Raw genomic sequence first — 15,235 nt, 5'->3', positions numbered from 1 at the left:
GGAGAATCCAGAAGGGGCATTCTACTCTCACTCAAATTTACGCTTTGTAAAATTCGAGAACACACCGGTTTTTTCGTTAGTTTGTTCGTTACTTTAGAAATAAATTTAGGCTTTAGATTTGCACATTGGGGGGAGGGGGTAAAGTATAGCGGGTCTGCTTGCAAAATGTGTTTAGTACAATTATTCTGCATATTACATAGATAGATAGATAGATAAGTGTATTTTAAAGCCAAATATACGGCCATGAACACAGTAAAATAACATAAATGAAAGGCACAAATACATAAACTTTGATGAGCGATCATCATAAAGCACTTAAATGAAACACTACATTAACCTAATAATAGTACTTAATACCAGTGGCGGATCCAGAGGGGGCGAGAGCCCCCCCCCCCCCTCCCCTAGCGTAGTCTAAAGTTGTGTAGTTTACTTAATTAACTCAAGTTTGCGTTAATTAAACTTGCTCCTAACGCAAGTTTATCGGATTAACCTAAAAAAAATTCGGATCAACCTATTTTGCGCCCCCCCCCCTTAAGAAAATCCTGGATCCGCCCCTGCTTAATACTTGGAAAAACGGTCATTGAAAAAAAAACTTAACACTTGGAAAAAAAAACACTTAAAAAAAAGAACACTTAAATGTCACTTATCTTTGTCTTCTCTTGCACTAAGCTGAAAAAAAAAATACTGAAGAAACCGGTTTGTTCTCGAGTTTTACACAGCGTAAACTTGAGTGAGTGGCCCATAACACACGAGTAACAAAACTCCTTTCCCTTACGGAAATTAAAAAAATAAAACTGAAATAAAATTCTCAAATTTGGAAAGCCTTATTTTCTACGGGTGGGGGGGGGTATTATCTAGGAGAGGGCATTTTCCACAGGAGGGGGGTATTATCTGGGAGAGGGAATTTTCCATGGAGGGGGGAGGGGGAGGATATTTTCAGGGAGGGTAATCCCCAGGGGAAGGGGGTAAATGCCGGCCACCGATTATGTAATGCTTTATCAAAATTCTGCAAGTTGTTGAAAGCGCATTCTTTCGAAATTTATGAAATAGTTTGGTTGCTCTCAGCCACCTATGTTTTTATTTCATGACTGAGTGTATTTTCGTAGGGATATCATTTATTTGTTTGTGTAGTTGAGCGTCTTAGGCCGAGGAGGTCAAGCTCCTTTCGTAGGTCGTATCTGAACCTGAAATAACACTACACCCAAAGAGTCGAGAGAAAAATGTTTTTCCTTTTATGAATAACAAATATAAAAGCCATGCTCAGATAAAATTTGAGAAAAGAAAGGGTGACGAAAAAAAATGACTTTCACTTTAAAAAACCGAAAAGTCAAAACTTTAGCACCATGAAATTATTTCCGGTTATATGATATACATAATACCTAATTCAGGCGATACGCTTTTTTCTTTGGGGGGATATTAAAAATGAAACTAACAAAAGCATGCAATTACATGAGAAATATCTTTATATCGGGGGAGGACTGAAGACTCCCTCATGTACTTGCGAACCACTTCTAGGTGATATCGCCTGTCTCTGCCGCTAGGTTGCAACTTAAGAAGAAGTTTAAAGATTCAAACGGTCTTAACATATTAACAGTTCTTTTTTTCCATTACCTCGCACCTCTCAAATTATTTGTCCCTTTTCCGGCCTCCATTAGCTCCTTGCAAATTAGTGTAAAAAATATGTAAGTTAAGCAAAGATGCAAAAAAGTGCAAATTTTGTTGAACTCTACATGAAAGAAAATACTAAATTAAATGGACATATTTTTCAACTTACTGCAGCACTAAGCCACCTGAAGCCAAAACAGCTGCGCACGCTCGTCTTCCATCCCAATCTATTCAAATAGACGGTTGGCCAAAAAGTACAATCTTTGGCAATTTGTCATCCCTCATCTGCAGAACGTACCCTGGCCATCTCAACCATTATCTTTTTATAGCCCTAGAAAGCGGGATTGAGAACCGCACTTTTCGTACAGCCGACTGTTTGAGAAATGGTCAGTCAGTGCTATTTTTAAGTATCTATGCCATCTGATTAAAAGTATTTTTACTCCCTGGACTTATCTTAGCTTTATTCATTCACGGAAACTGCGACTTTCTATGATTTTTCTTTTGTTTGTTTTGAAATTATGGAGTTTTTTGGACAGCGTCATATTTTCATCAGTGTTGCCATATTGAACCTATTCAGACAATCAGACTTTACTTTCGTTGTTCTTGGTACTTTAATGTTAGTGGAACATTAAAGTACCAAGAACAGAAAACTGCTGCCGCCACTGACAGTGCAAAAATTCCAACATTGCTAGAAAAATTGAAAGTAGGATTTTTTTGCAAATTATGTTTCACACTTAATTTGGGATATTAAAAAAAAAAAATTAAAAAATAAAAATCAGTAAAGTAATATTAAAAAATAAAAATCAAGTTAAAAAAAGTAAAAGTAAAAAAGACTTGACGAAAAACTCGGTGGTTTCTGTTGGAGGAGGCATTTGACCCCCTATATTGCCCCCCCCCCCCGAATATTTGGAAAAATATCTCTTTTTTATATTATCGCTGAAAATAGCCTTTGGGGGTATTTTCATTGAAATTTTGGGCAACAAAAAAAACCCTAGATTTTAGAAATACATTTATGCCCCCCTCTTACGTGTCCGTAAATTGTGATTATTGTTCTCTTTTGGTAGAAGTGGATTTTTTTATCTTCAGCCCAATGTAAAGTAAAAGTAAAAACGTGATAAATGAGATAGGCTTCTACTAGTACTAACAACCCACAGCAGAATTAAGCCACCTGAGGCCACGCAGTTATGCATTCTCCTCTTCCACTCACTTTTTCACAACTTTACTCTTTACCCCCTTAGGTAAAAGCATAAGTTTTTGCTTAGATTATTAGCATTAGGTTGTATAGCATGAAAATGATAAATTTTCATTTCCCCTCGTTTAGCTTAGCTTGTAAAGTGGGTGCTTCTTCTCTCACAGACGGATTGGGCTTTCGCTCTCTGGTTATTAATTTCCATGGCCTTCATTCACCAAATCCAAGCGTTTCTTAAAAACATCTCTAGTGGTCCAAGCTAATCAGCCAATTAAAGCATCATCGAGTTCAGAGAGATTTGATTATATCTTAATTGTTTATTTCCTCCTTTGCCAAGAGTTTTCCCAGAAAGAAGTTTACAACCTAAAACGATTATAAATGGCAAATCTATTTTTGATTTCCCCTTTGTTATTAGTTTCATTAGAAATACTATTCGATTCAGGGATGGATTCAGGATAGGTTGGGGATTCTTTAATCTGGGCTTGAAATCTCGACAGATTTCTAAGGGACGATAGATCATTATGAAAAATTCTTCCAAAATAAACACGTCCGATATAAAACCATGCATAATATTGCATTTAATCTATGGTCTCATTATAATTACTCTAAAAGAATATTAATTTCTATTTCCAGAATTTGCAAATCTATTTTAAGTGTCCAAATTAATTAGAATGTGTGCGTCCAACCTAACTCCCCATAACTATAGCCACCAATTTTTTTTTTCTCATTGTCGCTACCGTTTGGATGCATTCACACGTGGCTGGAACAGCGACCCAATAAATAACTAGTATGTCACTTATGTGGGCTGCCATACAGGGATTTTGAGTTATGATTTTGGCTAGACGGAAATAGGCTAGACGGAAATAGGCTAGACGGAAATAGGGAGCACTGTTACGGTAGCTACCATAATATTTGGAAAGAGTTTGGAAACTCTTCAAGAGTTATTAGGAAATCAAATGGTAGGCTATTACTTTGTAGTTATTATAGTGTTTCCTCTAAAAGAGTCGATATACTAGACTGTTATTAATTATATCTTATTAACGATCAATAATTGTATCTCTAAATATTTTCCTGAAAACGGCAATATTGTTTTTACAAAAATTGGCATACTACTATTTTCCGACGGGAAAAGTCGATCTAGATAGGTTACGATTTTAGGTAAACTCACTTCCCCCTCCCATCCCCCCCTAAAATTTTCATAAATATTCTGCTGACTGAAACTAGAGACCCCCCTGCAGGTTAAAACCTTGGGCACATGTAGGAGTAGTTTCAAGCCATAATTTCTTCGCTGAAAAATCAGCAGATTCCGAGCTTTTAGAGAAAATATTCTCCCTTGATAGCCGTGAAGTAACTTTTGAATTCTTAATTGTTTTTCATTAAATGCTATGTATTGCGGCAGAAAATTAAATTAATAATTCACTTACTAGGGGTAAGCTTCGCTCGGTGATTATTTTTCATTAAATACGATTACTTGTAAAAATATAATTGTTTGTTTTCTGTTGTAAAAAAAAAAACGATTTAGTTAGGTAACGACTTTGAGAAAACTCGTTTAGGGCCTTAATTAATCTTGGAAAAACAGTTTTCTTTCACAAATACACAAACCTCCTACACCCTAATAGTTTTACTGTCTACAACATACAAAATAAAATGAATTTAAAGTTTTTAAAAAAATGTAATTCTTTTCACCGAGCGAAGCTTGGTCCCCCGATATTATTTTAGAAAATTATTATAGAATTCATAGGAATGTCTCTGTAAATACTTAAATTTGTTTGTAAAGACACATTTTGTATATAGATACTAAATCTAATTACTTGAAAAAAACTTACCTGTAACAAAAAACAGGAAAATCATGATTAAACTTGCTGTCCGATAAGCCATTTTTCTAGTTTCCAATTGCTAATTCAAAACTTTGAAATCCTAAAAGGAAAAAGTGCCTTGGTATTACCGGATCTCAATCACTCTAGAGACTGAGCAATAATTATGCAATAAAAAAATATACTTGCTTATCAAATTTGACCTTTTATCAGACTTTTCTAAACATTTCTAAACGATATAAATCTTATCAGCCTTTTTATACTTTATCAGTAATTAGTATTGTTTTAAATAGTATTAGCAATAACTTGTATGACGCATACATTTAAGCTCAAATGACATGAGACAAAATTAAAAGATTAAAATTAAAGGAATATATTTATTGCACTTAAAAAATCCATTGAAAAGCTGATAAAAAGATATTTAGATCTAAGAAAAAATTAAAAGTTGATGCAGGAGTGTCAAGTTTTTCCTTTCTCCACTAGATTTGAAAAAACAAAATTTTTTGTCTTTTCATGGAAAAATACTTTTTTTGTATTTTCATCGAAAAAAAGATAACACATTGCCCCAATTTTAGATTAAAAAATTCATTTTGATCTCTCCTACATTTTCGTGAATTGTCCCTGAATTGTCATCGAATACTGCAAGTTTTTTGTTAGTTTTTTCTTTTGGAGGGGAAGGGCTCCCCACTAAAACCAACTTCTATTTCTTATAGAAAATTCTCACTACTAGTAATAATGAAAAGTGAAGATATCCAAGAGTATGGGTAAACTTATAAGAGTGGAAACTGGCAGTAGTATCGATAAAATAACCTATCAACGCCATCTAGAGTGTGGTGACAGTTGGCATTTCTTCAATTAATTTAATTAATATACTCGGCAAAATTAGGGTAGAAAAGTGTCTGATCTTATTTCCTGACAGGAAAAATGATTGCAAAGCTTGAAAAAATGCGATGTGACGCCAGACATTTGATGGTGTGGATAGTTTTTGGTCAATGCCCGCACCACTTTCTGCTCTTATAAGTTACCCATACTCTTTCGTATATATTGTAAATGTACTTTGAGTTCACTGAGCAGGAATATATTAGACTCAATTTCCTTGTTTATGACATCAAAGATTTCGGCGATTAGCACTAATCTAGTTTCTTTAGTATAGTTAATCGATCTTTAATATTCCCATATTCTAAAGTCTTACTATCTACCCGAACTAAGGTTAGAATTTCTCCGGAATTTGAAAATAATCAGCTAATCAAAATTCAAACCAATGGCGTAAATTGGGGAAAGGGGAGGGATAGGGCCAGGTTTAAAGCTTTGACGCTTCTAAGCCCAAGCGTTTTTTGCCGTTTCGTTTTTACGATACTTTCGGGGAAACCTCCGAAAATTCGGGGATAGTGGAAGCGCTGAACAGACCGCAACTGATGAATTGACGCCACTAACTGAAACTAATCAGCCATTGTATTTGGAAAATTCAAATTTAAACAAGTAAATTCGGGGAAACAAGTTTTTCCTTTTTCATAGTTAATATTATTAATATTATGAATTATGCGGTTCACTCTCAGTTTGTTAGCCTCTGCTCTTATGTATTACCACCGAAAATTTACCAAGGCCATGTGCCTCCCGTTTCTGCTGACCGTGAGATTCGCTGTGTTAAGAATTTAAAATCTAAATCATGTGATATTGATGGTTTTAGTGTTTTTCACCTTCATATTGATTCGAAAGAATTGATTTATCATTTGCAGTTATTATTTCAAATTTGTCTATGTACTTGTTTGGTGCCTGATTCTTTTTTGTGCGGGAGTATCACTTCGATTCTTAAACGAAGGAAAGATCCGACTAATTACGCATCATATAGACCTAAGTAGGGAGCCAGGTATTACTCCGATCAGTACATAATTTATGCATGTTCTTATGGTTTTTCTCACTGAGGATGTTTTTTCATGGTTTTTCTCACTTTGATGGAGGTTTCTTGGATGTCAACAACAATTGCTAGATGTTTCTTGGATGTCAACATCAATTGCTGGATCTAGACACGAGTTCAACAACATTGATTTACATAATCTGATGGGGAATTCTAATGTAATACAAGGGGAAATAAGAAACAATATGGCTTCTCTGGTCTTTAGTGTCAAGAATTAGAAATGACATGACTCAATTTCTATGAATTATGCGGGACTCTAAATAGATAGAAATTCTATTTTTAAATATGACTTCTCTGGTCTTTAGGCTTAGCGATAAATTTGGGAATTAATATTCTTTTGACGTCTTAATAATCCAACTTGATTCTTGAATTCACTTCTTGGATAACATAGATTTAAGATGTTTCTAAGTGCAACAGATACAGAGGGGAATGCATATGGCTTCACTTAGGGGAAGAGATAAAGCATTTAGTTTGCAATGTTTATGCGATATGTAATTTAAAATTCTTTAGGCATAGAGATAAATTCTGGAATTAATATTCTTTCGAAACCTGAATAGTGTAGCTAGGAACACCTTAGAGATGAAGACAGATTGAATATATTTAACGCGGGAAATGGTTTCTTGGGAATTTTTAATGTGACAGCGCAGGGATGCCAAGACGAAATAAACATTCTGAAATTATTTTTAGGGGGTTATTTGGGCGAAAACAAATTAATCGGCATTTTAGGGAATTTTTTGGGTGAAACAGTTTGATACATTTAGAGGATGATTTGGGGTGAAACTCTGTGGTCGTTATAATACAAAAGCTCCATTTGAACAGTATTGTAAGGCCCCCTACTCCAACCCCAAGGGGACACCCTCCCCCCGAGCCCCAAAAGGGCCCCCCATGCCCCAAAAGAGGCCACCTCCCCCCAGGCCCTCCAAATGGGCCCCCTCCCCCTGAGCCCCCAAAAGGCCCCCCTATTTTTTTAATACTTTTTTTGTGCACTTGAGACACAGAAGGGCCCCCATATTTAAAAAGGCTTTATTAAATCTTTTCAGACCAAGTTCCTTTCTTAATATCCCTCTTAAACCCATTTTACAAGTTGAAGTACTCATCCTTTTCACCCACAACTTTACTTTACAGCTTTTTGAACACCCCAACACCAAGAAATACTATTCAAAGGCTTTATTATATCTTTTCAGATAAAGTTCTTTACGTAATGTCCCTCTTAAACCCATTTTACAAGTTGAAGTACTCATCCTTTTCACACACAACTTTACCTTACGGCTTTTTGCATACCCCAACACCAACAATACTTTTCAAAAAGGCATTATTATATTATTTCAGAACAAGTTCTTTTCTTAATGTCCCTCCTAGACCAATTTACAAGTTGAAGTACTCATCCTTTTCACCCACATACAAACAGAAAAAGACAAGCACTTTAGACATACAAACCAACAAAGACAGACACTTTGGACATACAAAAAAACAAACACAAGCACTATAGACATACAAACCAACAAAGACAGGCACTTCAGACATAGAAACCAACAAAGACAGACACTTCAGACATACAAATAGAGAAAGACAGTCAGTTCAGAGATACAAACCAAGAAAGACATACACTTCACACATAAAAATCAACAAAGATAGATACTACAGAAATACAGAAAGAGAAAGAAATGCGCTTTCTACATACAAACCAACAAAAAAAGGCACTTTAGTCATACAAAGCAACAAAGACAAAGACTTCCGACATACAAACAGAGAAAGACAAACACTTTAGACATACAAACCAACAAAGACAGACACTTCAGACATACAAACAGAGAAAGACAAGCACTTTAGACATACAAACCAACAAAGACAAATACTTCAGACATACAAACAAACAAAGAAACACTTCAGACATACAAACAGAGAAAAACAAGCACTTTAGACATAAAAACCAACAAAGACAGACACTTCAGACATACAAACCAACAAAGACAAGCGCTACAGACATACAAACAGAGAAAGACATGCAATTTAGACATAAAAACCAAAAAAGACAGACACTTTAGGCATACAAACCAACAAAGACAGACACTTCAGACATACAAACATAGAAAGACAGGTACTTTAGACATACGAACCAACAAAGACAGACACTTCAGAAATGCAAACAAACAAAGACAGACTCTTCAGACATACAAACCAACAAAGACAGACACTTCAGACATACAAACAGAGAAAGAAATGCACTTTAGACATACAAACCAACAAAGAAAGACACTTCAGCCATACAAACCAACAAAGAGAAACACTTCAGACACACAAACAGAGAAAGACTGAAGCTTTAGACACACAAACAGAGAAAGACTGAAACTTTATACAAAAGAAACCAACAAAGACAAACACTTCAGACATACAAACCAACAAATACAGACACTTTAGACATACAAACAAACATAGACAAACACTTCAGACACACAAACCAACAAACACAAACACTTCAAACATGCAAACAGAGAAAGACAGGCATTTTAGATATACAAACCAACAAAGACAGACACTTCACACAACCAACAAAGACAAACACTACAGACATACAAACAGAGAAAGAAATGCAATTTAGACATACAAACCAACAAAGACAGACACTTCAGATATACAAACCAACAAAGGCAAACACTACAGACATACAAAAAGAGAAAGACATGCAATTTAGACATAAAAACCAACAAAGACAGACACTTCAGGCATACAAAACAACAAAGACAAACACTTCACACAGACAAAAAGAGAAAGACAGGCACTTTAGACATACAAACCAACAAAAACAGGCACTTCAGACATACAAACCAACAAATATAGACACTTCAGACATACAAACCAACAAAGAAACACTTCAGACATACAAACAGAGAAAAACAGTCACTTTAGAAATATAAACAAGAAAAGATAGACACTTCAGATTTACAAACCCACAAAGACACACACTTCAGACAAACAAACAGAGAAAAACAGGCACTTTAGACATAAAAACAAAAAAAGACAGACACTTCAGTCATATAAACCAACAAAGGCAAACACTTCAGACATACAAACATAGAAAGACAGGCACTTTAGACATAAAAACCAACAAAGACAGACATTTCAGAAATGCAAACCAACAAAGACAGACACTTCAGACATACAAACCAACAAAGACAAACACTTCAGAAATACAAACAGAGAAAGACAAGCACTTTAGACATACAAACCAACAAAGACAGACACTTCAGACATACAAACCAACAAAGACAAACACTTCAGACACACAAACAGAGAAAGACTGAAACTTTAGACATAAGAAACCAACAAAGAAAGACACTTCAGACATGCAAACCAACAAAGACAGACTCTTCAGACATACAAACCAACAAAGACAGACACTTCAGACACACAAACCAACAAAGACAAACACTTCAGACATACAAACAGAGAAATACAGGCACTTTAGACATACAAACCAACAAATACAGACACTTCACACATACAAACCAACAAAGACAAACACTACAGACATACAAACAGAGAAAGACATGCACTTTAGACATACACACCAACAAAGACAGACACTTCAGTCATACAAACCGACAAAGACAGACACTTCAGAAATACAAAAAGAGAAAGACAAGTACTTTAGACATACAAACCAACACAGACAGACACTTCAGACATACAAAACAACAAAGACAAACACTTCAGAAATAAAAACAGAGAAAGAAAGACATTTCAGTCAAACAAACATAGAAAAACAAGCTCATTAGACATGCGAACATTAAAAGCCAAGCACTACAGTACAACCCCAATTCAAAGGCAAGTACTTCAGACACATTAAAAACAAAAGACAGATGATGTACACACACAAACAGCAAATAAAGACAGTTTAGAGGTACAAACAGAGAAAGAAACGCACTTTTGACATACAAACCAACAAAGACAGCCACTTCAGACATGCAAAGCAACAAAGACAGAAACTTCAGACAAACAAACCGACAAAGACAAACACTTCAGACATACATGCAGAGAAAGACAAACACTATAGACATAAAAACCAACAAAGGCAGACACTTCAGACATGCAAACCAACAGAGACAGACACTTCAGAAATACAAACAAACAAAGAAACACTTCAGACATACAAACAGAGAAAGACAGGCAGTTTAGACATACAAAACAACAAAGACAGACACTACAGACATACAAACCAGCAAAGACAGACACTACAGACATACAAACAGAAAAAGACAGGCACTTTAGACATACAAACCAAAAAAGACACACACTTCAGTCATACAAACCAACAAAGACAAACACTTCAGACATACAAACAGAGAAAGACAGGTACTTTAGACATAAAAACCAACAAAGACAGACATTTAAGAAATGAAAACCAACAAAGACAGACACATCAGAAATACAAACCAACAAACACAAACACTTCAGACATACAAACAGAGAAAAAAATGCACTTTAGACACACAAACTAACAAAGAAAGACACTTCAGACAGACAAACAAACAAATACAAACACTTCAGACATACAAACAGAGAAAGACTGAAGCTTTAGACATAAAAAACCAACAAAGAATGACACTTCAGACATTCAAACCAACAAAGACAGACACTTTAGACATACAAACAAACAATGACAAACACTTCAGACACACAAACCAACAAAGACAAACACTTCAGACATACAGACAAAGAAAGACAGGCATTTTAGACATGCAAACCAACAAAGACAGACACTTCACACATATAAACCAACAAAGACAGACACTACAGACATACAAACAGAGAAAGACATGCACTTTAAACATACAAAACAACAAAGACAGACACTTCAGGCATACAAAACAACAAAGACAAACACTTCAGACATACAAAAATAGAAATACAGGCACTTTAAACATACAAACCAACAAAGACAGACACTTTAGACATTCAAAACAATAAAGACAAACACTTCAGACATACAAACAGAGAAAGACAAACACTTTAGACATAGAAACAGAGAAAGACAGACACTTCAGACATACACACCAACAAAGACTGACAATTCAGACATACAAACATACAAAGACAAGCACTTTAGACATACAAACCAACAAAGACAGACACTTCAGACATACAAACCAACAAAGACAAACACTTCAAACATACAAACAGAGAAAGACACACACTTTAGACATACAAACCAATAAAGACAGCCACTTCAGACATGCAAAGCAACAAAGACAGAAACTTCAGACAAACAAACCAACAAAGACAAAAACTTCAAACATAAATGCAGAGAAAAAAAGACACTTGAGAGATGCAAAGAAAAAAAAACATACAATTCAGACATACCAACAAAATAAGAAATGCACTTCAGACATACAAGCAAAAAAACAAAGACTCTAAAGACATACAAACCAGCGACGACAGACAATATATACATACAAACAGAGAAACACACGTACTATAGACATATAAACAAACAAAGACAGAGACTATACATATACAAATCAACAAATACAAACACTTCAAACATAAAAACAAAAAAAGACAAGAATTTTAGACATACAAACAAACAAAAACACACACTTTAGACTTACAAACAGAGAAAGACAAGCACTTCAGATATACAAACCAACAAACAAAATTACCTAAGAAATATAAAAAGACAAAGAAATACACTTCATACATGCGAACAGAGAAAGACAGACACTTTAGACATACAAACCAACACGGACAGGCACTTCAGACATGCAAACCAACAAAGACAAACACTTCAGTCATACAAACAGAGAAAGACAGACACATTAGACATACAAACCAACAAAGACAGGCACTTCAGACATACAAGCAAACAAATACAAACACTTCAGATATAAAAACAGAGAAAGACATGCACTTTAGACATACAAACAGAGAAAGACAAACACTTTAGACTAACAAACCAAAAAAGACCGACACTTCGTACATACAAACCAACATAGATAGACACTTCAGACATACAAACCAACAAATACAAGCACTTAGGACATACGAACAGAGAAAGACAGTCACTTCCGACATACAAACAGAGAAAGACAGACGCATCAGACATACAAACCGACATAGACAGATACTTCAGACATACAAACCAACAAAGACAGGCACTTTAGACATAAAAACAGAGAAAGACATACACTATAGACATACAAACCAACAAAGACAGACACTATAGACAAACAAAACAAAAAAGACAGGCACTTCAGACATGCAAACCAGCAAAGACAGACCCTTCAGAGATACAACCAGAAAAAGAAAGGCACTTCATACATTCTAACAGAGAAAGACAGGCACTTTAGACATACAAACCAACAAAGACAAACACTTCAGACATACAAACAGAGAAAGACAGACACTTTAGACATACGAACCAACAAAAACAGACAACTTAGACACACAAAATAACAAAGATAGACCCTTAACAATTAAACAAATAGAAAAATAATCCATTTAGATACTTAAACAAACAAAGGAAGAACATAAAAAATTGAACAATGATAAAGAAAGTCGCATAAGAAATAAACACAAACAATGACAAACATTTCAGACATACAAACCAACAAAGACAGACACTTCAGACATACAAACAGAGAAAGATATGCTCTTTAGACATACAAACCAACAATGACAGACACTTCAGACATACAAACCAACAAAGACGAACACTTCAGACATACAAACAGAGAAAGACAGACACAGTAGACATTCAGAACCGACATATATAGGCAATTTATACCTACAAATAACCAAATATAGATATAAGAGACGTACACACCAACAAAGAAAAACGCATCAGACACAGAAGAATAGAAACACAAGCACTTCGGGCATACAAACCAAGAACAAAAAGTATTTCAGAGATACAAGGTAGCAACGAGAGTCACTTTAGACAAAGACACAAACAATGACAGATACTTTAGCCATTCAAACCAACAAAGACAAATAGTTCAGACATACAAACAGAGAAAGAAAGGCACTATAGACATACAAACCAACAAAAACAGACACTTCAGACATGCAAACAAACAAAGACAAACACTTCAGACATACAAACCAACAAAGACAAATACTTTAGACATACAAACAGAGAAAGACAGACACTTCAGACAAACAAACCAACAAGGACAAACACTTCGAAATACAAACAGAGAAAGACAAGCACTTTAGACATACAAACCAACAATGACAGACACTTCAGACATACTAACCAACAAAAAAAAACACTTCAGACATACAAACAGAGAAAGACAAACACTTTAGACATATAAACAAAGAAAGACAGACACTTCAGACATACAAACCCACAAATACAAACACTTCAGACATACAAACAGAGAAAGACAGGCATTTTATACATACATACCAACAAAGACAGACATTTCAGACATACAAATCAACAAAGACAAACACTTCAGACATACAAACAGAGAAAAAAAGGTACTTTAGACATACAAACCAACAAAGACAGAATCTTCAAACATACAAACCAAAAAAGAAAAACACTTCAAATATACAAACAGAGAAAGACAGGTACTAGAGACATACAAACCAACAAAGACAGACACTTCAGACATACAAACAGAGAAACACAAACACTTTAGACATATAAGCAGAGAAAGACAGACTCTTCAGACATACAAACCAACAAAGACAAACACTTCAGACATACAAACAGAGAAAGAAAGGCGCTTCAGATATACAAAACAACAAAGACAGACACTTCAGACTTACAAACAGAGAAAGACAGGCACTTCAGACATACAAACCAACAAAGACAGCTACTTTAGACATACAAACCAACAAAGACAGACACAAACACTTTAGAAATGTAAACAGAGAAAGGCTAACACTTCAGACATACAAACAAACAAAGACCGAAACTGCAGACATAAAAACAGAGAAAGACAAACACTTTATAAATACAAACAGAGAAAGAAAATCACTTTTGACATACAAACCAACAAAGACAGACACTTCAGACATACAAATCAACAAAGACAAACACTTCAAACATACAAACAGAGAAAGACAGGCACTTAAGACATACAAACCAACAAAGACACACACTTCAGACATACAAACAGAGAGGACAAACACTTTAGACATACAAACCAACAAAGACAGACACTTCAAATATACAAACAAAGACAAACACTTCAGACATACAAATCTAGAAAGACAGGCACTTCAGATACACAAACCAACAAAGACAGACACTTCAGACATACAAACAGAGAAAAACATGCACTTTAATTATACAAACCAACAAAGACAGACACTTTAGACATACAAACCAACAAAGACAGACACTTCAGACATTCAAACAGAGAAAGACATGCACTTTAGACATACAAACCAACAAAGACAGACAGTGGGATATGCAAACACCCACCCAGACACACAAGCAAATAGAGTGAGAGTCACATACAAACATATAGATTCAAACATACAAACCGAGAAAGACAAACATTTCAGATATACAAACCATCTAAGACAAACACTGGGACTTGCAAACACCAACCCTGACAAACAGACAAATAGAGTGAGAGACACATACAAATACAAAGATTCAGACATACAAACCGAGAAAGACAGGCAGTGGGACAAGCAAACACACGCCCAAACACACACAGACAAAGAGAGTGAGAAACACATACAAATACA

At 35.1% G+C, this 15,235-nt stretch overlaps 1 long non-coding RNA gene across 1 annotated transcript in view; it reads right to left on the bottom strand.

Moving 5' to 3' along the window:
• Window positions 1–15,235, bottom strand: part of LOC148946457 (uncharacterized) — a 124,896-nt gene that overhangs the window by 8,977 nt on the left and 100,684 nt on the right. Inside the window, exon 3 of the long non-coding RNA XR_016142567.1 lies at window positions 4,621–4,711. This is a non-coding gene — a long non-coding RNA (uncharacterized LOC148946457). The remainder of the gene's footprint in view (window positions 1–4,620; window positions 4,712–15,235) is intronic.

This window comes from Artemia sp. Qi Xiang Cuo, chromosome 12 (assembly GCF_049724085.1).
Source record: "Artemia sp. Qi Xiang Cuo chromosome 12, ASM4972408v1, whole genome shotgun sequence".
NCBI classification, from domain to species: Eukaryota; Metazoa; Arthropoda; class Branchiopoda; order Anostraca; family Artemiidae; genus Artemia; species Artemia sp. Qi Xiang Cuo.
The sequence above is the reverse complement of the archived record's forward strand: the minus strand, read 5'-3'. Positions and strand labels throughout refer to the sequence as shown.